Source organism: Diabrotica virgifera, chromosome 4 (assembly GCF_917563875.1).
Source record: "Diabrotica virgifera virgifera chromosome 4, PGI_DIABVI_V3a".
NCBI lineage: Eukaryota > Metazoa > Arthropoda > Insecta > Coleoptera > Chrysomelidae > Diabrotica > Diabrotica virgifera.
Genome location: NC_065446.1, coordinates 97532276 through 97559780, shown reverse-complemented (window position 1 = coordinate 97559780; position 27505 = coordinate 97532276). Strand labels below are relative to the sequence as shown.

The window sequence follows — 27505 nt, the reverse complement described above, 5'->3', positions numbered from 1 at the left end:
GTATTTTTTTAATTTCTTATGTAGATCGGAAATATTTAGTACATTGAGTACCTAGAAGGAAAAGCTTAACATTCCCGTACGATGTAAAGATTGCCGTCGAGGTGCAAGCCGAGACAAGGCGGCGGGTGTAATTTCCTCACCAAAACAATCTTTTGCCTGCGTTTATAAGGGTATGTCATAATCCCACAGGTATTTTCCTCACCAAGACCAAAATGGTTATTTCAGTTATTTCAGGTAGCTGTTACTAAAAGGCATTCAATTGAATTATTTATCTACTATTAAATTACAGTAGGTACCTATAATTATATTAATTAATTAATTAATTATAGTATTTTATTTTTAGTCACAATTGGAATTTTGACAAAAATAGCATGTTTAATAGAAAGTGATCGCGGTAAACCTTACGCAGTATTGGTATTTGAAAATTTTATTTTTTATAAAGTGAAAGTTTTAAAAAGTGAGGAAGTGTTCTGGAGGATAAAACAAATTGTAGTGCGAAATTTTTTACTATTGGTGCAACTTTTACAATATCTAGAAGTAGCTGAAAACATAATCATGAACCAGATTTTCAGAAGTTAGATCGAAAAATTGTTTCTAACTATTGTAAACGTAAAGCAGAAGAGAATTGAAAAACTAGCAAAAATTATACGCCAAGCACTTGCAGCTAATTTGTCTGAAACAATTACTACGATTGTTGTCAATTACATAAGAAAAAATATTATATAGTTATCGACGAAAAATGATGCCTGGTCTACTTCCTTCCAATATTGATGAGGTTCAAGAATTTGTGACGGGGTGTGCTCAAAAAACAACCAAGAGGGAAAATTTTCTCTTTATAAACTGTGTCAAACGTAGGATAATTGTATTTAGTTGTGAAACAAATATAAGACTTTTAGCCACATTGAATTTTATTATATGGATGGTACATTGCAATTATTCATTATTCATGGGTTAAGTAATGGGCATTATATTTCTTTATTATACTGTTTACTGCCAAACAAAAAAAAAAACAGAAATTTACAACAATATTTTTTATTTGTTAAAATCAGAAATTTTTAAAGCTCTCAAAATTGAGTTTAATGTTAGTAAAATTTTTGAAGATTTTGAAAAGGAATGCAATTATTGAAATGTGTCCGAACACTAAAATACATGGTTGTAAATTTCACCTACACTAAGCTTGGTATAGAAATATCTTGGTCTCTTGATTTAATATCAGAATATAAAAATGATTCTGAAAGAGGCAAGTGGCTCAAACATACTTTTGGCCTTACATATAAAACCAAAAGACGCATCAGATTGTTTTGTGTTTGATTTAATGTCATGCAAACCAGGAAATTAAATTTAAGATAGATATGTTGATTATTTAGTTGAAACTTATATAGACGAAAATGCCATATTCTCCCCATATTTGTGGACAGAGGCAAATTCTTCTGTTATTCGTATTACGAGTGCTTGCGAATCTTTTCATTCGCATTTTAATTTATTGTTTTGTAATACGCATCCATCCATATATATTTTCTTTAAAAAAATTAAAAAATTTCAGGTAGTTACGTATGTTAAAATTTAAAGTTTGCATATTGCAAAACCTATCAAAGATAAACAAGTTAAACTGAAATTGAAAAATGTAGTAAATTTATTAATAATATATCAGTCTAATCAAATGACTAGAATGGATTTTGTAAAGTGTCTGTCTTATTATAGTAAATATTAAATAATAATTTATACGTCTTGCATATTATCTGTATATAAACTATTATTATAATGTAAGGAAATTAATGTCTTGTATTCGGATTTCGGATGCTTTCATAATAGACATTTTTAAATTAAACCTACATTTTTATTTTATTACCTGAGTGAGTTGGTGAGGAAAATACCTATCGGATTAATAGGAACCTTTAAATTTGGTGACGAAAATACCTGTCGGATATGTTTTTACTTGTTGGTGAGGAATTTACCTCCGCCCAGACAAGGCAATACAGAGTCCGGTAATGTGGCTTTTATTAAAAGATATACATACTATGTATTTTTCCGAAAATCGAACATTTAAAGTATATAAAAATAAATATGTTAAAATTTTCAAGACGTATTATTATTTTGACTCAAATATTCGTGATGCCACCAAATACAGGTTTTGTAACTATAGAAACAAAAATATTGAATCGTCAAATTTGAGCATTTGCTTATTTTTGGCAGTATTTTTGGTGTTTTCTGTGATGGTAATTATTTTAAAAAGCAAAATTACCTAATTTAATCACGAGTGATGATGAGTGTTCAATTCCTGGTACCCCTCCAGAACTGATGGAAGTAGTGAATAATGCTTCATTAAATTTATTGCCAACAAAATCCAGAGACAAGTATAACTATTCATACAACAATGTTTTTTTACATGGACTATCGTAATAAAAAAATGTAAGTTGTTTCTCAGACAATTTTGTAATGGCATACTTCTTGGAGCTGGGTATAACATTATTGGTTTCAGACTATTTTATAATGTGTTGAAATTATTGAAAATAAAGTTATTCGTTAATAAATTTGTTCTCAATCTGCTATAAGGAAAAAATATTTCCTGACAGTAAGGAAATAACATTTCCGTACATTTCGGATTATTTTTCGTTTCCAGGCAACGGCTAAGTATAAGGAAATATCGAACGTTTCTTTCAAAAATGTTGTAAAAAGTGTCTAAATTCCTGACCGATTTTAGGACAACTGTACGGAAATATCATTTCCTTACAGTAAGGAAGTCCTGACTTTTTCTTCAAGAAATTTTGACAGGAATGTCAAAATTTCCTGGCGATTTGCGGAAAATAACTTTCCCGAAAATTTCCTGGATCACTTCGAATAACATTTTTTGAGGCGTATCTCACTCAAATAATATTTTGTCTCCCTTGTTATTTTTTCCGGAAACTGCTTTCTTTTTGAAGCTTTTTTTTAAATATATTTTAATATTTTAATATTTTTTTTGCTTCTCGAAGGGCTTCAGAAATATCAACAAATTCTGACTTTGCTTATTTTATTTCATATAATTATAAGTTCAGTCTTTTTAAAAAACCAAAGTGGATTCATTTTTCTTGGTGTATATATGGCATTCATCAACAAGTATCTAATCTTCATATTTGCATATTCTTTTCATTTATAAACGTTCCTTAGACACACCCTCTCATCTGTATGAGCAGGGGCTTAATGTTGCTTTGAGGGCATCTCGTGAAACTGTTGAGTTTCATCCTCTTCCTGCAACAATTGAGAAAATGGAACTTTCTAGGTCATAAACCACTTGTAGACGTTGTAATTCTCCGAAGGGACGTCACGAAAACCCGCCCAGAGCTAAATCAACTGCCAAAAAAGCTGAATTTAGTGTTTTCCTCTTTTTCTCCGTTTTTGTAGCGGCTCCTATTTTTTTATTCACGAAAATTGCATGTAAATTAGATTGCTAGGGCTTTCCAACGTAGTCTGATGAGATGTGAGCCTTGTCGATAGTAAATATTTTTAAGATATTACACGGCTTTAAACAAGCTATTTTATAAACCTTTTTAGAAAAAAATTAAATACACTGGGCGATCAAAAGGAAAAAACGAAGTTATAAAGATGTTCGTAGTTTTGAACTAATTATTTTTATGATTATACACTTCTCCAAGAAATTAACGCACCACCTTAAAAACGGGTAATTTTTGATATCTAGAATGACAACTTCGATGTGCATGCATGTTTCATAGATTTCGAGAAGGCATTTGATAAAGTCCCACATGTAAAACTAATCGATATCCTAAAAACATCAGGACTCGATGGTACTAGTCTCAAACTTTTATCTCCAATAAAAAATAACAGTTCGATTCGAAAATGAACTGTCCGAAATCTTCAAAGTCGAAAAAGGAGTTAGACAGGGTTGCATACTGTCACCAGCATTATTTAGCATATACTCTGAAAACATCTTTAGAGATTTAGAGAAGCCTTGGACGAATCAGAAGATGGTATTGCAGTAAATTAACAACTTATAAATAATACTAGATATGCAGACCATACAGTATTGCTGGCTGATAGTGCGCGGGGGCTCCAAAGGATCATGGATAATGTTGTAGAGGCATGTAACAAATACGGCCTAAAACTAAACTGTAAGAAGACAAAAATAATGATCATTAGTAAAAACACCAACATAAACACCCAAATTACCGTAAACAACACACCCCTAGAGAGAGTACATAAAATATGCTCTCTCGGCTGCAACATTAAGGATGCTTGGGATCATAGCTACGAAATAAAAACTCGTATTGAAGAAGCCAGAAGCTCTTTTAACAGTCTTAGTAAAATTCTGTACAACGTGTCTTCAAGTATCAATATACGCATAAGAATTCTTAGATGTTACGTCTTTAGTGTCCTCCTCTACGGAGTTGAAAGCTGGAGCCTGACAGAAGATGCCATAAAACGGTTAGAGGCTTTTGAAATGTGGTGCTACCGACGTATATTGAGGGTCTCATATATACACCACACAACGAATATAACTATTCTCCAGATGCTAAGAAAAGACAAAGAAATAATTAACACCGTAAATAACAGAAAATTGGCTTACTTCGGCCACATTATGCGTAATGAAAAATACCGACTGCCACAGTTGATTCTACAAGGTACGATTGAGGGCAAGACAGGCCCCGGATGTAGACGTATATCCTGGCTGGCCAATCTTAGAAAGTGGACTGGTCTAACGTCAACTGATCTATTTCGAGCTGCCGTAAATACAATAAGATGGGTCAATGTGGTCGCCAACATCTCCAGAAGATAGACACTTTTAGTTAGAAGAAGAATTTCCTAAACCTGTCCGATTTGAGTGATGTTTTCAGTATACTATAGCTTTATTCTTTAAGAATATCGATGTTATAATATTGTTCCTAGACAGGTAAATTGTCATGGTATACCAGGTGTACCAAGCCAACTGTGATTTTTTCTTAAACTTCGCGTAACCCTGTAGAATAGTCTAGCATTTATAAAATACTAAAATTAAAACCCAACTATACCCTCATGTTTTCTTAACATTCTGTTTTTTATTCATTCTCTTATGTTGAATAATAAAAAACTTATGTACTTTAACAACTAGCCCTGTTTTTCATCAATACAGGGTATTTTTAAATAAGTATCGCAAACTTTAAGGGAAAATTTTGAATGAAAAAATAATGACAGTTTGCTTTATAAACGTATGTCCCCAAATGCTTTGTTTCCGAGATAACGGGTGTTGAAATTTTTCTTGTAAACAGACTATTTATTTATTTCTCCAAAACGCGTTGAGATATGCAAATAAAATTTGGCGGGTTTTAAGAGGTAATTATTGTACATTTTTTGTTTTACAATTAGGAATGTCATATTCACCATTGGCGCGCATACGGGTAATATGACCCTTAGGGGCGCCAATGGTGAACATAGAATTTTTAATTCTGTGTCAAAAAAAAATTCACAATAAATACCACTTAAAACCCACCAAATTTCATTTGCGTATCTCAACCGGTTTTAGAACAATGAATAGATCGTCAGTTTGTAAGAAATATTTTAATGCCCTATCTTCGAAACAAGGCATTTGCAGACATGCGTTTATAAAGCAAATTGTCATTATTTTTTCATGCAGAATTATCCCTTACAGTTTGCCATAATTATTTAAAAACACGCTGCGTCGATGAAAAACAAGGCTAGTTATTAAGGTACCTAACTTTTTTATTATCCAACACCAGCGAATGAATAATAAAAAAAAAGAATGTTAAAAAAACATAACGCCATAGTTGGGTTTTAATTTAAGTATTATATAAATGCTAGAATACTCCACAGGGTGACGGAACTTTGAGAAAAAAATCACAGTTTGATTGATACAGCCGGTATACAATGACAATTTACCTGTCTAGCTACACTGTTATTACAGCGATATTGTTAAAGAATACAGCTATAACAAGTTAAAAAACCACTTAAATCGGACAACAGGTTTAAAAAATTCGAGACATTAAAAATGACCTATTTTTAAGGTGGTACGTTAATTTCTTGGAGAAGTGTATTCATTTTATTTAATTACATCTACGACGTTTCGCTGTAAATATAGCAACATTTTTGTTACTGGACCGTAATTTTTCTTATGGAAAAGAAAAAAAATTAAAATCAATAAATTTAAAAAATTCGATTTTTTTTAATAACAGCGTTGCTAAATAGTATATTATTCAACGAGCATGTAATGATGGCTATTACTCACGATGATGAAGTTTGCGACACGAGCCGTAGGCGAGTGTCGTAATTCATCAGAGTGAGTAATAGCCATTACATGCGAGTAGAATACTATACTTTTTCTACGATCTTTTTTTTTATTTTAATTACTAAAAAAATTAATTATTAACTACTCGAGATTTAAATGATATAATTTACAAAAATACCTAAATGCTATTTACCCCTAGTACGTGGCTGAATAATTGGTTGCCTACTATTATCAAATTCTTATTTATTGTAAAAATACAACTAGAAATAGTCAATATAAGTTCTATTCGTTTCCGAAAAATTATAAGCTTAAAGTACCTACTGTCAGTGAATCTAATCAATAGGGCTTTTCATCGATTGTCATTTGTTTCGAGCTTCTGTCATGTGTCACATAATATTAACATATCTACGCCATACGTCTTTGGTTTGTATAATTGTTATATACCAATAACGTAAGACGTAGATATATTAATATTATGTGACACATGACAGAAGCTCGAAACAAATGACTGTGAATGAAAAGCCCTATAGGAAATGGCTGTTGTCGGTGGACGTATTTCATGTATTATATAGTTATAATGTATATTTAAATTTAACTATACTTATATAATATAATAATATACCTATACATAATATGTTATAAATAACATATTTAACACAATATAACTTAAAAAATAAACACAATATTAGTTATAAATTCCAATTAACATAAACAAACTGCGCTAATGTCACTGTCACTAAAATAAATGATAAACGTCAAAATTTTTAGTAAACAAGATATAAACGTAAAAAATGTACTGACATTGTTACAGTTACAATCCCTTTAAAAAATTTTCGAAGTTAATTATTGATATAAATTACAATACTTAGGGCCAGTTGCTCGAACGTTAATCAAAAATGGAATCCACTGATCATTAGCAAATATTTAATTACAATTATATTTGATTAAGCGTACTTCTGACAGATGTCAAATTTTGAGGTTATGTTGACATTGTTGACTGATTTATTTTATTATTTTGGTTTTAATCTAAAATAAACCATAATTAAACTCTTTCTGATGTTAATTTCTTGTTTTTACTTACAAATTAATATTAATAATAAGCAATTTTTAATAATTTAACAGCTGCGGCTATATTTTAATTACTGCTTAACCTGCAATCAATGAATGATTAGTGTTTTACATGTATTTTTGATGTCTCGATTTGATTCCCATCAAGAAAATTGATTACAATAAACTGATTGATTATAATCAACAATGAAAAGTATTGATTTGGTGAAAAAACATATAGAACAAAATTGGCTTAAAATTAGTCAGTTTATCCATTTCGGAACTTATCTTGGACATATATTTTTTCACCCCCGAGATGGGGTGAACTTACCTCCAGCGCAAAAGCACACATCGGCACTATATTACTTTTTTTATTTGCCATGTTAGCTATACGTATGCTAAACTTAATGTCAATCCCAGCAGTTTTTTTAAATTTATAGCAAAAACCCTGAAATAAAGTACTAAATGGCGTGTATGGGCTTTTGCACAACATCCATACATGCTTTCAATCATATTTTGAATAGTTTCTTGATCTGGTTTTTCCCATTTTTCCACAAGAACTTCCTCGACATATTGTAGGTTTTTTAGTTGCTGACGCTCCCTCAAGCTATACTCGAGTATATCCCAAATGTGTTTAATGTGATTTAAATTTAGACTTCTCGCTGGTCACTCCATCAACTTATTATTGTGTGTAGTCAAATAATTTTGCACTATCCTGGCCACATGTGGTCCCACATTATCTTGTTAAAGGATAAATTCTGGACCCATATTTTCAGCAAATGGGACAACATGCAGTTCAAAAACTTACAGCTAATGTACAGCTCTGTCGTTATCGTACTTCGCCGAATAACTACGAGGTCAGAAACCTCCGTCGGAAGCCTGGATTCCTTGTCTGGTCTTCTCCAAATTCTAGGACGTCCATCAACATGATTTAGAAGAAATCTGGACTCGGCAGTAAACATCGCGTTAGTCCATTGTGCCAAGGTCCAATTCATGTATCCTTCTGCAAACAAGTGTCTTGGTCTATGATGTACAGGGGTCAAAGGAGGTACTCTAGCTGGCCTTCTTGCATTCAACCCTTGTTTTAAGCCGATTTCGTATAGTTTGAGTATTTACTCTTGCACCTGTAGCTTGTACCAATTCATTTTGTAGCGTTCGAGCAGTATTTCGATTATCTCTGACGACTCATAGTTGTAAAAGTAGATCCTCGCACTATAGTATCCCTTGCAGGTGGTTTTCTAATAACTTTATTTATTTCATGTCTGGTCCAGGCTCTATTTATCGCAGCACCGCCAACATTTAACATTTCTGTTATACGGCCTCTTGAGTAACCTTCTTGAATTAAAGATATTGCTCTAGTAACTTGAATCTCTGTGAAATACACTCAGCGTATTCGAGGCCCCCAAGCACAGCAAAATACATTATTAATCCTTAACACCTTTAACGTAAATACCGACAGAAATTCATGTTTCTGGTATTTCCATTTTTTGCGTGTAATTTTATTACGTGTACTCTGACTTTATTAATTAAGGCTTTGAAATGACCTGAAAACAACGCCTGATATAATTTATAACGTTAAAAAATTATTTAAATTGTATTAAGATCAAAGAAAATTAAAATTTCCAAAACGTAGAAGGACCCTCATTTCATGTCCCGAACCTCCGCATAATAAACCCACATTTCACCCAGCCACCCCTATACGGTCTGAGCTTCCCCATTGACCAAAATAATTACTAAAGAAATCCCGCTTTTTGGAAAGATATCCAGAAACGAGAGAATTCCATTAGCAGAGTAAATGACTCATAAAATTAGGCCTGGAATTATTTAGGTTGTATTTTATTAAGGGATGGTAACAAAAACGGGTTTATAAGGTTGTGTAAACAGAGTTATTGCTTGCCTTTATTAAAATAACCCAGTCCATTATCGAAATTAATATAAGAAATTGTATTATGAACACAATTGTTATTTCTATTTACCTAGTATCTACTTACTTAATCATTTTTGTCCTTACTTTGTTCGGTGTTGAATTATATAGATTGTCCCATTTATATCAGTATTTTTGAATTATGTATACCGAAAAAGCTTTTGACACCTTCCTTTTACTCCGAAGAATTGGATGCAACTCAGAAAAATAGTCTTGTTTGACCTTAAAATAGATCTACTTCGGTTTGATGAGACTGTTATTGTCTATGCTAGAAACAAGATATTGTGTTCTGTATGATAATGGGAGTGAATGTTCTGTATGATAATGGGAGAATGAACACCAGTAGGGAGAAGGTCAAAGGGAAGACTTAAACTTAGATACATGGAACAAGTGGAACAAGATCTGAAAACACTTGAGATTACCCAATGGAAGAACAAAGCAAGGACAGAACAGAATGTCGGAAAATCCTAGAACAAACCAGGACCCAAAAAGGGTTGTCGAGCTACTGATGATGATGATGATAATAATGGGAGTTGTTCAAATAGCTGTCCACCTAAACTGAGCCTCTCCTTTTTATTTTTCTTTTGTGGCTCTAGAAATCTAATTCAGTCTTGGCCGCGACCAGAAGGTTGTATGCACAAACTAATCTTTCATAATTCTTTCTTAGTACATGTTCTGTCCATCTTGTACGATTTAGTATTATCTATCGGGCTATGTTTTCGTTTCCAGAGGGTCCTTAGAGTTACTGGTTGTGTCTTCGTCTCCACTTTCCTGTTATCTCGTCTATAAAGTTGTTCTGAAGCTATTTCCTTGTGGCATTTTTTTAATCAACTATTTTCAATGGAAAATAAGCCACAGTTTTACCAAAAAAATGATTTTATTAACGTTTCGACGCCCAAGTCGGGTGTCGTTGTCAAAATAGTATTATTTTGTATTTTGACAACGACACCCGACTTGGGCGTCGAAATGATAATAAAATCATTTTTTCGTCTCTAAAGGTATACATGAAGCCAGTAAGAAAGCAAGTAAAGCTGGCAAATTACTTACCTTTTGTAAACGTTTACTTGAGTCATATTTTACTTTCCTTGCCTTAAAATATAACTCAAGTAAACGTTTACAAAAGACAAGTAACTGGCCACTTTACTTGCTTTCTTACTGGCTTCATGTATACCGGCCTTAAGGCGCGTCCATAGTGCATGCTGATTTCCGAAGGCAGCGCTGAGTCAGTTTGCAAATAATCCTTCGTATTTAAACGGGCCTGTCCAAAGTGCACCTGCGCGTTGTTATTAGACTCGGACTCGGCTTTCTGACTCGGAAATCAGCGTGCGCCCTTTTCATAGTGCACGCTGGTTTCCGAGTCAGACAGCCGACGTCGAGCCATGTAGCTAAATCCTTCGTATTTAAATGGGCCTGTCCAAAGAGCACCAGCACGCAGACAACTAAATACGAATGATAATTCGCACACTGACTGGGCGCTAGCTGTTTAACTTGGAAACCAGCGTGCAATACAGACGCGCCATGAAGCTTCATTAACACTTGGCAAGTTTACTAGCTGTAAGTACTTGCAGCCACTAAACTTGCGGTGGTTTTTCGTTTACATATGTTCAAGTTTATTTGCTAGCAGTTAGGAAAGAAAATGGCTCCAAATGGCGTAGTGCGTGCAGCTGTCAGTGTTTTGGCTCCATAAAAAAACTTTCTGCCGTAGTAAACCATATCAACCAAATCATCAGTAACCCTTCCACTTTTTATAAACAGTTTTTATCTTCGACTTCAGCACGTCCAGGTTAATAGTTTCAAATCGTGTTTCAATTTATAGCTCCTTTAAAAGCTTCTTAAATGCGTTTGCACCTTTGAATTTATTGGTGTGATCTTTGAATTCTATATTCCACAAAATTTCATGTTTTTCGTATGTCTAACAATAAATCACTGAAAACGTTTGCTTTCTATACTTCCACAAAATTTATTATAACTATGTCACTACAGCTGGTTCGGCAGAGTGCCCTTCTCAAGTGATTTAATTTACTATGGGTTTACATTTTAAAATTTTTGACTGAAAAGTTTGAGGAGTGCGGAGCCGTTTGTCTCTAGTTGTTCATTCAGAATTATATCTATATTTTTCAATTTACTAATTTCCATAGATTCTAATAAAGATAGCTCAAGGCCTTTATTTTTAATATGAAGAATTTGAAACTGTTCATTAAAATAATAATTATGGTCTAGAAGGTGACGTGCGTATTTAGAAGTGTCTGTTTTTCTATTGTTGAAGCCTTTTTGTGTTCTGCTATCCATTTGTCAAAGGTTCTGCCAGTTTGACCGATGTACGTTTTCGGACAGTCACCACAAGTTAGTTGGCCAAGATCACTCTGTAGTTGCTTTCTCTTTCGGCTCCTATTGTTTTTAATATATTTGCTTAATTTGTCAAACTTAAATCGGTCAAACTGGCAGAACCTTTGACAAACTGATAGCAGAACACAAAAGGGCTTTCAACAATAGAAAAAGATCAGAACGGCAAACAGGTGTATGTTCTCAAAAAAAATTGATAGTGTGTAAAAAACGTTTTATTATCAGCTAAGTACTTTCAACACATAACGTGCCATCATCACAGCTTCGTCCTCTTAACAAACCTTCATAGAAGAGCAATTGCTAAACGACACAATAAAAAACATAGATTCTGAGCAAAGCCACAGATATCGGGTATTACAACCCCTTTAAATGAATAAATTTATATCAGTTTCGAGTTGTAATACATACATATATTTAAATTCCACACTTGTTCACTGTAAAACTTATTCATATTGTATTAATTTTCAAATTGTTTTTATTTTTTTCGTGTGTTTATTCTAGTATCCCACACCTCAATAGAGTTTTGTATTTACAGTACAATTTTAGAAAAAACAATCACGCTTCTCGATTTTAATTTAAACATAATAATTTAAAGTTATGTCTAGATTTATTAACTACTATCATTATTTTTGAATTGAAATATTTTCATAAATTATAATAAAATACAAATAAATCTATGGGTACTTAATTGAGATGACTAGCAACGTTGCCCTAGAAATTAGAATGACACATTTGACAAGATCAACTTACACAACTTGAAAAACGCGATTTTCGGTTATACGCTCTGAGCTTCGCTGGTGTCGTTACTAGCGGATTACTAATGCAACTTTCGCCAGTAATTTTTAAATTTATTATTTAATTGTTATTGCTTAATATTTACAACGCAAAAAGTAATTAAATTGTAGTCGATTTTTTTAAGATTTTGCAAATCGTTTAAACGTTCTATTAATGAAATATTAAATTCTTACTTCGGATACTTCCACAATTCTCGTGTAGATGACGCTTAGATTAATTTATAATTACATATTACGATATATGTATTAAAAAAACTTCAAAAGTCAGTATTTAAAACGTAAGTATATTTAAGGTAAAAATACAGTACACCACAGCTTTGACCAACTAATATTTTTTCCTATTAATGTTTTTAATTTAAATGTTTTAAATTAGTCACTTTGAAATTTATGTCAAATTTCCACCGAACTGATTTGTCACTACTGGCGCTCAAGGAATTTTAAATATCCCGCCATTCGTGAGTTCCAGTAGTGACAAATCAGTGAACGTTCGGTGGAAATTTGACATAAATGTCAAAGTGATTAATTTAAAACATTGAAATTAAAAACATTAATAGGAAAAAATATTAGTTGGTCAAAGCTGTGGTGTATATTTTTACCTTAAATATACTTACGTTTTAAATACTGATTTTAAATTTTTTTAATATATCGTAATATGTAATTATAAATTAATCTAAGCGCCATCTACACGAGAATTGTGGAAGTATCCGAAGTACGAAATTAATATTTCATTAATAGAACGTTTAAATTATTTGCAAAATCTTAAAAAAATCGATTACAATTTAATTACTTTTTGCGTTGTAAATATTAAGCGATAACAATTAAATAATAAATTTAAAAATTACCGGCGAAAGTTGCATTAGTAATCCGCTAGTAGCGACACCAGCGAAGCTCAGAGCGTATAAGAGTTGTATACTGAATTCGCTCTACCGAGATTCACTTTGACACATTCGGAATAGGAAACATACAACACAAAAATTCTTACCTCACACTATTAACTGCTAAAATCAACTTAATCTTTCATTAAAAAAAAAAAAAGAAGAATTATTAGACATAGTGGGAGTGTCTACTAATCTCATAAAATTTTGTGGAGTTTATTTCTACAAAATATTTTTATTTTGTACAATAAATAATTTTCTCATTTGCTATCAATACATTATAATCGTGTAAATAAATAATTATTGATTGGCGTAAGGTTTATGTTACTTTTATGTCTGTTTACTATTAATAATATTGGCTATGAGCAGGTGCGTTGGTTGTGCAGTAATTTCCAGTCACTTTTGACAACTGAACTTTCCAAAAAAGAAATTACTAACGTCAGTGTTAAAGTGAATCTCGATAGAGCGAATTTAGTATACCAGTTTTTTTGAGGCGAAGTGTACTTCTTCTGAACCGCCAGCGATCGCACGTAGCTTACTCACAGCGTACACGCAGCTTGAAAACACGCAACTGTTCATCGAGTCTAAAGGCAGGTTGACATTACTAGAGAATAACGAACGTGGCTCACGCTTACGTAGTTGGTCCGTGCTACACGATTAATGTAAACATATGTTCGTGCAGCCTACGCCACGCCACGGTAGACATTAAACATGTTAAATATTTCACGCTTTAAAGACAGTCGTAGAGAGTTTGTATTTGATTATGCACGTGCCTTTATCCTCAAAAATGAGCGTCTGAATAAACGGGAGACCATAATATGTTAGATTTGTAGAATTGTACGAAAGTGATCCTGTACTCTGGACTGATTCCTGTACTCTGAATAACGCATGAAACTCAGCAGAAGAAAGAATTGTTGCTCAGCTTGAAATTGAAAATTTTACAGCAAAACATGTACTAGAGAAATAATAGCTATTATTTCGCAGGTTGTAATAGTAGTCTCTAATACAAATGATGATGCCATGTCCACTACTAACACATAAAACTCTCGTGCCCAGTGTAAACACAATAACGTTTCTCACGAAACGTATTGCACAGAAGCGTAGATAACGCTTGTTTTTTAGTGTGAACCACGTTCGTTATTCACTAGTAATGTAAACCCGCCTTTAGTCTCACTTCCATACGTTATTATGGAGCGTATTATATAGTTTTTATATATCGTGGGCGTACTGGGAAAATCCACTAACTCACAAAAGTAAAGTTTGGAGAAAAACGCTTAAACAATATTTTACCTTATGGCTTACCTCTTAAAAATCGGGTACATTGGCTGTTCAAGTTTTGGTACTTTTTTTTTTTTTTTTTTTTTTCTTACATTACGCATCAACCACGCAGGGTTATTAGCGTGTATGGATTGTGTTACAAGATTATAACTTATAAATAGATTTTAAACATAACAGTAGGAAATTATAAAAAGCTCTAAATCTATACAAAGTAAAGTAAAATACTATATTTTTGGTAAGAGGTTGCAGTCTTTGAGGAATGTGAAGATGCTTTTTGTATCACTGTCTTTTCCGAGTGCACTTTTTAATGTTGGTGGTATGTTGCACTTTTTTCGTTGCACTTTATACTTCGGACACTGCAATAAACAATGCTTTACGGTAAGGACACTTCTACACAAATCACACACAGGTTGATCGGCACGTTGGAGTATGTAGTCATGGGTTAATCGAGTATGGCCAATCCGGAGACGAGTGAAGATTACTTGCTCTCTTCTGTTTTTGAATTGTGGAATTTGATTGTGGTTAATGTCAACTTCGTATAGCTTAGTTGATGAGTCCCTCCATGTATCCTGCCATATTTTAAAAGTATTTACTTTGAAATATGCTTTCAGGTCGGTGTGTAGGGTTTTCATGTTCTCTTCTGCGTTTGGGTTATTAGGTGCATTCTTTGCTATTTTGTCCACAACCTCGTTACCTTCGATTCCAGTATGAGATGGTACCCAAATAAAATTAACTTTAATATTCATATTTTCTGCATATTTTAGTTCATTTTTAATGAAAAGTAGTAGTGGATGATCAGAATAGAGTTGTTTTAATGCCAATATTGAGCTGAGAGAATCTGTGATAATGATGTTTCTCTTATTATTTTTGTTAACTATCAGAGCCAATGCCTTTAGAATAGCAAAGAGTTCAGCGGAGAACGTTGTTGTATATGAAGGTAACTTATAAGCTGCTGTGTAATCTGACGAGTAGATTGCTGCGCCAGTTCCGTCTTCGTTTTTGGAGGCATCGGTGTAAACTTTGAAGCAGCTACCATATTTGCTTAATATTTTAAGAAATTCTTGATTGATTTGACTTGCAGGCGTTTCTGATTTGTTTAGTCGCAATAAGCTGGTATCAGTAGAGGGAAGGCGAATTGTCCAAGGAGGAGGGGTTTGGATTGCGGAAATATCGTAGGTGTCTGGAAAATGAATACCTATTTTTGATAAGTAAGTTTGTATGCGGTAATAAAAAGGGTGATCAGTTCTATTTGAGTTTTGGAAACAACTTTTAAAGCGGTCAGCAAATACGTTGTGTATAACTGGGTTATCTTGATTAGAGGATACTGCAGCGGCATAAGAAAGACTTAGATATTGTCTTCTAAACGTGAGTGGGATCTCTCCAGTCTCCCAGTATAGAGTTTGTATTGGACTTGTGTGGTGTGCTCCTAAAGAAATTCGAAGACCTGTATTTTGAATCACATCTATTGATTTTAAGTACGTTTTTTTGAGGAGTTGTAAACGATTGAGCCGTAGTCAAGTTTGGAGCGTACTAGGGCCTTGTAGATATGTAGTAATATAGACGAGTCGGCGCCCCATTTTTTGTTTGCAAGTGATCGTAACAAATTTATTCCAGGCTGACATGACCTTTTTAAATATTCTAAATGTATTTTCCAAGTTAGTTTTTGATCACATATCATACCGAGAAATCTAACTTCGTCTACATATTTAACCTGTGCTCCATTTAAGTATAAGTTCTTCAGTTGTATTTGGTGACTTTTTGTAAAACACACTGCTTTGGTTTTAAGGGTATTAAACTGAAGTCCACTTGTGGATGACCATTCTTCAATATGATTTATGGCTTTTTGGACATGGTTATGGATGGTTGTTGGGTTCTTTCCTCTACAAAGTATAACCAAATCATCTGCATATAGCCTAGCTTTTACAGGATGTTTAATTTTTGCGGTAATAGAGTCTAGTTTCTAATAAGTTTGATATATATTTGAGTATATTACCTCTAATTTTCCATTCGCTAAGAGTTTTTAATATTGATAATTTCCAAACCGTGTCGTAGGCTTTACGAATGTCGAAAAATATTCCGATACAATGTTGTTTAATTGCAAAAGCCTCATGTATTTCCGATTCTACGTCAATAAGATTGTCTACAGCAGAACGATGTTTTCTGAAGCCACTCTGTTCTGGTATAATTAATTTTTTTTATTCCAGATACCACATTAGTCTGTTATTTATTATTTTCTCTAGCATTTTGCCCATACTACAAGTAAGAGATATTGGCCTATATGTTTCGGGATCTGATTTTGATTTACTTTGCTTAGGAATAGGAATTATTATTGAATTTCTCCACGATTTTGGAAATAAACTTTTCGAGAAGATTAAGTTGAAAATGCTGAGTAAGTGTTCTTTAGATGGGTAGGTGAGGTTTTTTAGAAAAATAGTGGGTATATTATCTGGTCCAGGGCACGAGTTCTTACAGTTTTTTATTACCGCTTCTAATTCATCCATCGATATTGGAAAGTTTATTTCACTATTATTTTGATCTTCATAATATATGGTATATCTTTCTTCATTTCTTTTGTTCCTTAAGAAATTTGGTGAATAGTTTGCGTCGCTTGAATTTTTTTCATAAACTAATGCCAGTATATACGTTTCATATTTGATATTTCCTTTTGGGATTTATATATTATATTATTTTGCTCTAACAGATTTATTGACTTGTGTGATTTTGCACCCGATATTCTTTTTACTTTTTTCCATACAGTTGTCATTGGAGTAGAACTGTCAATTGTTGAAACGTATGTTTTCCAAGATTCGCGCTTAGCTTTTTTAATAGTAAATCTGGCTATAGCTCTTAATGTTTAAATTCTAAAGAGTTTTGTTCATTTTTCTGTCGTTTGAATTTATTAAACGCTTTTTTGGATTGTTGTATTACTTGTCGACATTCATGATTCCACCAAGGAACTGGATGGAATTTACTATTGAAGTTAATTTTTCCAATATTTTTATCTGCTGAATCTATTATTAGTTTTGTAATGAAATCTACCTCTTCGTTCACATTACTATTTTCATTTATGGCATGCAAGTTGCGTTCGATATGATTTTGAAATTTCGTCCAATCCGCATTTTTGAAGTGAAAACTTCTTTAGGCACGTTGTGCACTTTCTTTGGATAGGGGAAAAAGCATTGAATTCGCGACCGTCATCGCGACCCTCATCGCGACCGTCATTGCGACCGTCATTGCGACCGTCATCGCTCATACTATATATTATGTGTATGTATATATACATTGTGTAGACGTATTTAAATTTATAATAAATGTAAAACCTATTTTACGATGGGGAAAAAAGATTAATTTCGCGACCATCATAGCGACCGTCATCTCTTCGGCGAAATAAATTTTGTATATATTTATTAATTTATTATATGTATGTATATATAAATTGTATAGAAGTATTAAATTTAAAATAAATATAAAACCTATCTTACGATGGGGAAAAAAAGATTAATTTCGCGACCATCATAGCGACCGTCATCTCTTCGGCGAAATAAATTTTGTATATATATTAATTTATTATGTGTATGTATATATAAATTGTATAGAAGTATTAAATTTAAAATAAATATAAAACCTATTTTACGATGGGGAAAAAATATTAATTTCGCGACCATCATAGCGACGGTCATCTCTCCGGCGAAATAAATTTTGTAGGTACATATATATATATATATATATATATATATATATATATATATATATATATATATATATATATATATATATATATATATATATATTTTATGTGTATGTATATATAAATTGTGTAGAAGTATTAAAATTTAAAATAAATGTGAAACCTATTTTTGGATGGTGAAAAAGGATTTATTTCGCGACCGTCATAGCGACCGTCATCTCTTCGACGAAATAATTTTTTTTAATTTTCTATATTATGTGTATCTATACATAAATTGTATAGAAGTATTTAAATTTAAAATAAATGTAAAACCTATTTTTCGATAGAAAAAAAGGATTTATTTCGCGACCGTCATCGCGACCGTCATCTCTTCGGCGAAATAAATATTTTGTACGTATATGTATTGAAGTTAAAAGTTCTTTAGGGACGTTGTGCACTTTTTGGATGGGAAAAAGTATTAAATTGGCGACCGCCGTTGCGACCGTCATCGCCTCGAAGAAATAAATTTTTGAAGTGAAAACTTCTTAAGGGTCGTTGTGCACTTTTTGGATGGGGAAAAAGTGTTAAATTAGCGACCGTCATCGTTTCGACGAAATCATTTTTTGAAGTGAAAATTTCTTTAGGGGCGTTGTGCACTTTTTAGATGGGGAAAAAGTATTGAATTAGCGAACGTCATCGCTTCGGCAAAATAAATTTTTAAAGTAAAAACTTCTTTTGGGGACGTTGTGCACTTTTTAGATGGGGAAGAAGTATTGAATTAGCGACCGTCATCGCTTCGGCGAAATAAATTTTTGAAGTGAAAACTTCTTTAGGGACGTTGTGCACTTTTTGGATGGGGAAATATTATTAAATTTGAATGGGGAGAAAGTTATAAATAAGCGACCGTCATCGCTTCGACGAAATAAACATTTGAAGTGAAAACTTCTTTAGAGACGTTGTGCTCTTTTTGGATGGAAACAAGTATTAAATTATTGACCGTCATCACGACCGTCATCGCTTCGATGAAATAAATTTGTAAAGTGAAAACTTCTTGAGGGACGTTGTGCACTTTTTGGATGGGGGAAAAGTATTGAATTAGAGACCGTCATCGCTTCGACGAAATAAATATTTGAAGTGAAACTTCTTTAGGGGCGCTGTGCACTTTTTCGATGGAAAAAAGTATTAAATTAGCGATCGTCGTCGTTTCGATGAAATCAATTTTTGAAGTGGAAACTTCTTGAGGGACGTTGTGCACTTTTTGGATGGATAAAAATATTAAATTAGCGACCTTTATCGCTTCGACAAAATAAATGTTTGAAGTCAAAAATTTCTTTAGGGACGTTGTGCACTTTTTGGATGGGGATAAATTACTAAATTAGGGACCGTCATCGCTTCGACGAAATAAATATTTGTAGTGAAACTTCTTTAGGGACGTTGTGCACATTTTGGACGGGCGAAAAGTATTGAATTAGGGACTGTCATCCATCGCTTCGACGAAATAAATATTTGAAGTGAAACTTTTTTAGGGACGTTGTGCACTTTTTCGATGGAAAAAAGTACTAAATTAGCGACCGTCATCGCTTCGATGAAATCAATTTTAGAAGTGGAAAGTTCTTGAGGGACGTTGTGCACTTTTTGGATGGGGAAAATATTATATTAGCGAACCTTCATCGCTTCGACGAAATAAATTTTTGAAATGAAAACTTCTTGAGGGACGTTGTGCACTTTTTGGATAAGGAAAAATTATTAAATTAGCGACCGTCATCGCTTCGACGAAATAAATTTTTTAAGTAAAAACTTTTTTAGGGACGTTGTGCACTTTTTGTATGGAGGAAAAGTATAGAATTAGGGCCGTAATCGCTTCGACGAAATAAATATTTAAAGTGAAACTTATTTAGGGACGTTGTGCACTATTTCGATGTAAAAAAGTAATAAATTAGCAACTATCATCGCTTCGACGAAATAAATATTTGAAGTGAAAACTTCTTGAGGGACGTTGTGCACTTTTTGGATGGGGAAAATTATTAAATTAGCGACCGTTATCGCTTCGACGAAATAAATTTTTGAATTGAAAATTTCTTTATGGTCATCACTTCGCTGAAATCAATTTTGTACATATATAAATTATGTGTATGTATACATAAATAGCATAGGGCATATGCATCGCGCATATCGTATGTGATATAGGTACAGCACTTCTTTTAGGATGGGGTAAAAGCATTGAGATCGTAATGTATATACTATAAGAAGTTTTCACTTCTGTCGGCACTCCCACGAGTACCTTCAATTTTTTTTTAAGTTCCATTTTGCTTCTGGTATAGCTGTAGATGCATCTTCGTTATGGATTAAAATAGGATAATGGTCGCTGTCGTATGGGTCTGGTAATACATCCCATGAAAGTGTATGCGTTATTGATGGTTCACATATAGATAGGTCGATAGCAGAACCCTCGCCCGTTCTTATGTCGAAACGGGTATCTTGTCCATCATTAAATAAATTTAGGTTGAGTTTTTCAAGAAGTACTTCTATTTTTCTACCAAGATGTGTTAATTTTTTTGAACCCCATAAAGGATTATGTGCGTTGAAGTCCCCGACAATTAACCGTGGAGTAGGTATTTGTTCTAAAAGATCCGATATTTCGTTATGGTTAAGTTCTTGATTGGGGGGAATGTATATGTTACATACGGAAAAACTAGTTACGTCTTGGATTCTGACTGCAATTGCCTCAATGTTTGTATCTAGTGGTATTGCTGTGCTATTAATGTCGTCCTTTATGTATATGGCTACTCCTCCACTGGCGATTTTAGCATGTTGTCGATTTTTAAAGAAACAATTAAAGTTTTTTAGTTTATGTGCAGTGTTGTTTTTAAAATTAGTTTCTTGTAAACATAGAATCATTGGTCTGTATTTTGAGATTAGTATTTGCAACATTTCTAAATGGGTGTAATACCCATTCAGATTCCATTGAATTAAACTAGTGAATGATATTGATATTTTAATATGTGTCCGTAGAGGTGTCGCGTTCTGGTTCGGTATGGAAGTCCGGATCAATCTGTCGTAAAATTTTATTTCTTATTCGGGTGCATGTACTTTTAATTTTTCGGTCAATTAGTTTAGGATAAATTTTTGTCAGTAGGTCTGTAACTTCAGAAATTTCATTGGTATACATTTTTGTAATGCTTATTGGGTCGGAAGAGCCTGTACAATTTTCGAAGAAATCTATTAGTTGATCATAGTTTAAGGGATAACTGGAATTTTGGTCTCTAAATAATTCTTCTGTAGGTTTCAGCATTTCTTCTAACGTCTTTTTTGGTTTATTGCCTTGGTTTAATTTAGTCTTTTTCTCTTTGTTTTTTTGGTACTTCAAAAGCGTGTTCTGATGAAGGAGTTGGAGAACGCTCAGAAACTGTGCGTTTTTGTGATATTGGATCTGTTTCTATTTGGTTAGTTTGGAGGTCTGTGCTTAGTGTTTCATTTTGTACAACTTGATCGTTAAGTTCGGTTTTATTTTGTGGGATGCCACTCGTTAGTTCTTTAGTCGCCTGATTGTAATTATTTTCATAGAGTTCTCACCTGATTCTGTATTTTGAGGAATTGAAGTGGTGTCACCTGATACAGATGCCTTAGTTGGACAGTCTTTTGCTGAATGCTTGGTGTTTTTGCATATATGACAAGTCTGGTTGTCTAAAGATATCCATATTCTATATGATGTCTCCTCGTGGGTTATAATAAAAGAATCGGGTAAGGTATGGTTGGTTAAAGGGGATATATAGGTTTGTCGCCTAAAGCTTAATATATGCTGGAACTCAGGACTGGAAGTCCCTATACGGAGAAATGATAAGGGTGACAAAAGGTTGACACCAAGTGCTTGCAATTCGGATTCTAAGATTGAGTGTGGAATAGATGGACATACGCCTGAAAGTACTAGTCGTTGGCTGGGTGTGATTAGTCGTCGTGCTTGTAAGAGTTGTTGATTAACTTTGATTTTTCCGTGGTTGGTAATAAAGTCGTCCACTAATTTTTCATTTGCTAAGTAAATGCACATTCTGTTGTTGGATAGCTTTGAACAGAAAATAATATTTATTGGTCGAATAATTTGGCTTAAACTGTGGAGGTAATCTTCAATTTTGGTGTTGTCAATTGCGTCGAACACAATTGCTTGGTTTCTCGATGGAAAAACATTAGCGGTTGGTTGTCTGGTTACGGAAGAGTAGCTTTTAGGTTCTAGAGATTGTTGGTCTGGTGTAGAAGTAGGTTGAGTTGACGTAGATGAGGATGCCATGATGTAGAAATTGATATTTTGTATGCCAAAATATCAATTATTTGGGGCCAGTAAATACTGGCCTATTTTTAAAGTCGTCTATAATATGTATTTAAATAAAGTCACCTTACCAATGTTTATCGTTAAAATAACACATTCACAAAACGCGTTTTTAACTTTTGCAAAAACTTTAAGCGAATATTAATTAGAATTTAACTTTTTTACTCGTCGGCTGGTATGATAAGACCTTTTGGTACTTTGAATAAAATGGAGTTAGTGGATTTTCCCAGTACGCCCACGATATCTTTGTTTTAGCTATCTCTGAGATCAAGTTTGATTTAAGTAAAATCTCTAGACAGTAATACGACTAATCAGAGGAAAGCGTATAATATATCAAACAACATAGCAGTAATGAATATAGCTAATATACAGTTATAATGTCTTAAAAATTTAATAAAAAGATAGAGTTTCACTATGAATCGCTAATGTTGAGTAGATTTCTCATAATTTTAACCTATTTTGGTGAAAGGAATATAGTATATAACTTACATGTTTCAAAACTATCGAACAAGGGATGGACAGCAAATCTCTTACCTGAAAATAAAATAAACAAGTAAATAATTTAGAATTAAAAATAATTTGTATTGATTAATATATTAACTGCTTAAAATTGATTGATTAGTATGTTGAAAAATGTATACAGATTCTGCTAGGGATTAGAAACTCTACCGGTTTTACCCTAAAACCGGTTTTATTACTCCGCAATAATCGGATTTTCCGGTTATTTTTTTGTCCCGGTTATAACCGGTTTTTTCTTAGTAATAAACGATGAAAAACCGGATAAGTTACAAAATAATGATAATGGAAGAAATGGGAAAGTTTTATTATATGTTATGGGGTCCATATATTAATCCACCCTTATATATTTACCCAAAATATACAGGATGTTTGGTAAGTAATGGGCCATAGCTTAACATTAGATTCCTGAGCTTAAAATAGGTCGATTTAAGCTAACTTACCTTAGTACAAAAGTTGATAATAACCGAAATACAGGGTGTCAAAGTTAAACTTTTATTTTATTTATTTTTGAATATTTACTGACAGACATGGGTCAACAACACGAAATTTGGTAAGTGCGGTGCTGGTACTGTACAATCTAATAAATTATGTTAAATAAACGTTTCTGGCTACTACCAGAGGCGTACGACGGGGGAACGTGAATGGTTGACCCTTCCCAAATTCTACGCCACTGGCGGAATTGATATTTTAGTGCAATTTTTTGATTCTCCAATACTTTCTATTTAAAGAACATACTTTACATTCGTAACGATAAAGCCATTACTTTTCGAGATATTTGAAGTTAAAAACGAAGAAGAATAATACATTTATCAAAATAACCATTTTAAATAATCATTTTAACTTCAAATCTCTCGAAAACTCATGACTTTATCGGGACGAATGAAGATTATGTTATTTGCAGAGAAAGTATTGAAGAATCTAAAAATTATGATAAAATAGCAGCTTCATCAGGGGCGTAGAATTTTTCTACGGGGCACTTTCCCCTGTCGTACGCATCTGGTAGTAGCCAGAAACGATTATTCAACATAATTTATTAGGGTGTACAGTGCCTACACTTTCTGCGAAGTATCACATGGATATGTCAAATTATTTTAAAGTATTCTTTTTTTTTTAATAATTTATTCTTTATGTTGTTCTGAAGCTATTTTCTTGTGGCATCTTTACAATTTTAACTATTTATAATGGGAAATAAGCCAAAATATTATTAAAAAATGATTTTTATTAACGTTTCGACGCCCAAATCGGGTGCCGTTGTCAAAATACAAAATACTACTAGTAGTATTTTGTATTTTGACAACGGCACCCGATTTTGGCGTCGAAACGTTAATAAAAATCATTTTTTAATAATATTGTGGCTTATTTCCCATTATAAATAGTTAAAATTTATTCTTTATTTTAAACTTTAAGAAGTATGTGTGCCCGATACTATAAAACTATTTGACATATCCTTATGGTACTTGGCAGAAACTGTAGGTACTGTACATCCTACTAAATTATGTTAAATAATCGTTTGTGGTTAATACCAGAGGCGTACGATAGGGGAAAGTGAATGGTTGACCTTTCCCACTGCTATTTTCTGAAACTGCTATTTTAGCATAATTTTTATATTCTCCAATATTTTCTCTGCAAATAATATACTTTTCATTAGTAACAATAAAGTCATGAGTTTTCGAGATATTTGAAGTTAAAAATGAAAAGTCACACTTATTTTGATTAATATAATATATATTATGCTCCTTCGTTTTTAGCTTCAAATATCTCGAAAACTAATGGCTTTATCGTTACGAATGAAGAGTATGTTTTTTACATAAAAAGTATTATAGAATCAAAAAATTGCACTAAAATAGCAATCCCGCCAGTGGCGTAGAATTTGGGAAGGGTAAACCATTTATGTTCCTCCGTCGTACGCCTCTGGTAGTAGCCAGAAACGTTTGTTTAACATAATTTAGTAGATTGTACAAAACCAGCACCACTTACCAAATTTCATGTTGTCCCATGCCTGTCAGGAAATAATCAAAAATAAATAAAATAAAAGTTTAACTTTGACACCCTGTATTTAGATTATTATTAACTTTTGCACTAAGGTAAGTTAGCTTAAATCGACCTATTTTAAGCTCAGGAATCTAAGGTTAAGCTATGGCCCATTCTTTACCAAACACCCTGTATATGAAATAAAAGCTATAATATAAGCTAGTACACATACGAGTATTATTTTTCAAACCTAGTATTGGCTGGATGATAAACATGGATTTTGCTAATATAGATCGAATATCTTTCCATCAGTGAACCAAAATTATAGATAACTGTAAATATAGAGCACAAAGCTCATGAAAATTAGCAAGAAAAAGACAAGAGAATGTTAAATCTACGTCAATCAAACCCCAGTAGAAAGAGTGACGAAGTACTGTTAGATCGGTACCATAACAAATGAAGAATGGACCAACAAGAATAATATAAGAGCGCTCATGAAAATGTTAAGAGTTAGATCCACCTTTAACAGGATGAGGGCCTCCTTGAAGAGCCATAACCTCGCTCTTGGAATAAAAGTAAGAATGGGGCGATGCTACATCTTTTATGTCCTTTTTTAAGGTGTTGAATCGTGGATTTTGAACGGCGATTTGTGCAGAACATTGGAAGAATTTGGGATGTTTCTATATCGGAGAGTAGTTAAAATGTCGTTGACTGACTAGTTGTAAATGAGAAGGTTCTCAGAAGAATGAAGAATAATCGAGACTATTTATAAGACTAGTTGTAAATGAGGAGGTTCTCAGAATGAAGAATAACCGATACCACTTATAAGACTAGTTCTCAGAGGTTCTCAGAAGAATGAAGAATAACCGAGACCACTTATAAGACTAGTTGTAAATGACGAGGTTCTCAGAAGCATAAAGAATAACCGAGACCACTTATAAAACTAGTTGTAAATGAGGAGGTTCTCAGAAGAATGAAGAATAACCGAGACCACTTATAAGACTAGTTGTAAATGACGAGGTTCTCAGAAGAATGAAGAATGACCGAGAAACATTATAAGATATGCACTACTACAAGCCATCTTAAACCGTTTGTATATCCATTGATTATCTTGGTATCGATATATTCTTTTAATAGTATCGATATCGATAATATTGACACCAATTCGAATGGAGTCTCGCAAACTAAAGTGCAATGTGTATGTAATATTGTGTCCTAATAGATATCGGCTACTGATTAAAAAGACCGAACACAAGTTTTTGGAATAACCGGTTTTTTAACCGGTTATAACCGCTAGGTTAAACCGTAAGTAAAAAGCCCGGTATAATTGAAAACCGGTGTTTTGTCAACAACCTCCATCCCTAGTGTGGACATATAGTAACTATGTTGGTGGTTCTCTAATCTGTAAAAATTTGTAAGTTATTGGTGTATAATTCGAGCCCTCGCCATACAGTTATATTATTTAAATTATGACAATATTAAAATGACATTTTTTTCTAAAAATCATTAATTAAAAGCAACAACGAAAAATGCTAATAATTCGGACTTTACTTATAATAAAATAATACACTTTAACTGATTCCCTGTACTTCAAATTTTAGTATTTTTATAAAATTTCACCCTTCCAGATATGATTTTCAATCAATATTCATTTTGTAGCAGCTATAAGCAGTTAAGCATCGTTCATGTCTTTCATATCTCTTTCTCCAATCTTCGAAAGAGAAAAGAAATGCCGAATAGGGTTATAAAATCTGATTTTCAAACAGAACGAATCTTCTTGTTTCCCAGAGAGCCCATTTTTCACGTTTTAAATTTTCGTTTTACTTCGTACTCATCCGTATACTTCAGTTTAAATAAAAATAAATAATAAGTATTTGAAATAAAATTACGCACATATGAGACATGTTTATCCAGTGTTAAGATATATGTTGAAAATATATTTGTGTTTAATGAAGATATTTTCATCTACGGGTATACCGGAAGTTATTCCGGTTATACCGGAAGTTCCTTATAACTTCGATTTTTTAAAAGGACACCCTGTATATTGTATATATTTACATTTTTGTATTCTTCTCGATGTCTTGTTTCTTAAAGTATTAGATTTTGTAATATTATACAGGATAATTTAAAAGATCATTACGTTTTTTTATTAATATCGTAGCAACATTAACACCCTGTAGAATTGGACTGATTTGACATCAAAAACTTTATTTATGTTCAAATAACTTTTAATATAGTCTACTATTGTTAAAAATTATTAATGTATCGAAATGTTTCATTTTAGTATACAGGGTTGGTGGAAACTCGGAATGAGTATTTTTGACGTTTCTTAAACGGAACACCCTGTATTTTAGTATTGTACTGAAATTATATTTTATGCTACTTTTTTATTTCTCAAGCATTCCATATAGCTAACTGCTTTAATTTGTGCGTTATTCGTGATTCTTTAAGCCAAACATTAATAATTGCAACAAAAATTATTTGAAATATTATTACGATGGCCGTGAAAATATGGCCCGATTGAAAAAATTGTATTTTTAAGCTATTTGTAT

At 32.8% G+C, this 27505-nt stretch overlaps 1 protein-coding gene across 1 annotated transcript in view; it reads right to left on the bottom strand.

Annotated features, from left to right (window-relative positions):
* Positions 1–27505, bottom strand: part of LOC114326299 (leucine-rich repeats and immunoglobulin-like domains protein 2) — an 831802-nt gene that overhangs the window by 530325 nt on the left and 273972 nt on the right. The window contains exon 2 of the mRNA XM_028274612.2: positions 22953–22997. The gene's annotated coding sequence lies outside the window, so the exon portion shown is untranslated. The remainder of the gene's footprint in view (positions 1–22952; positions 22998–27505) is intronic.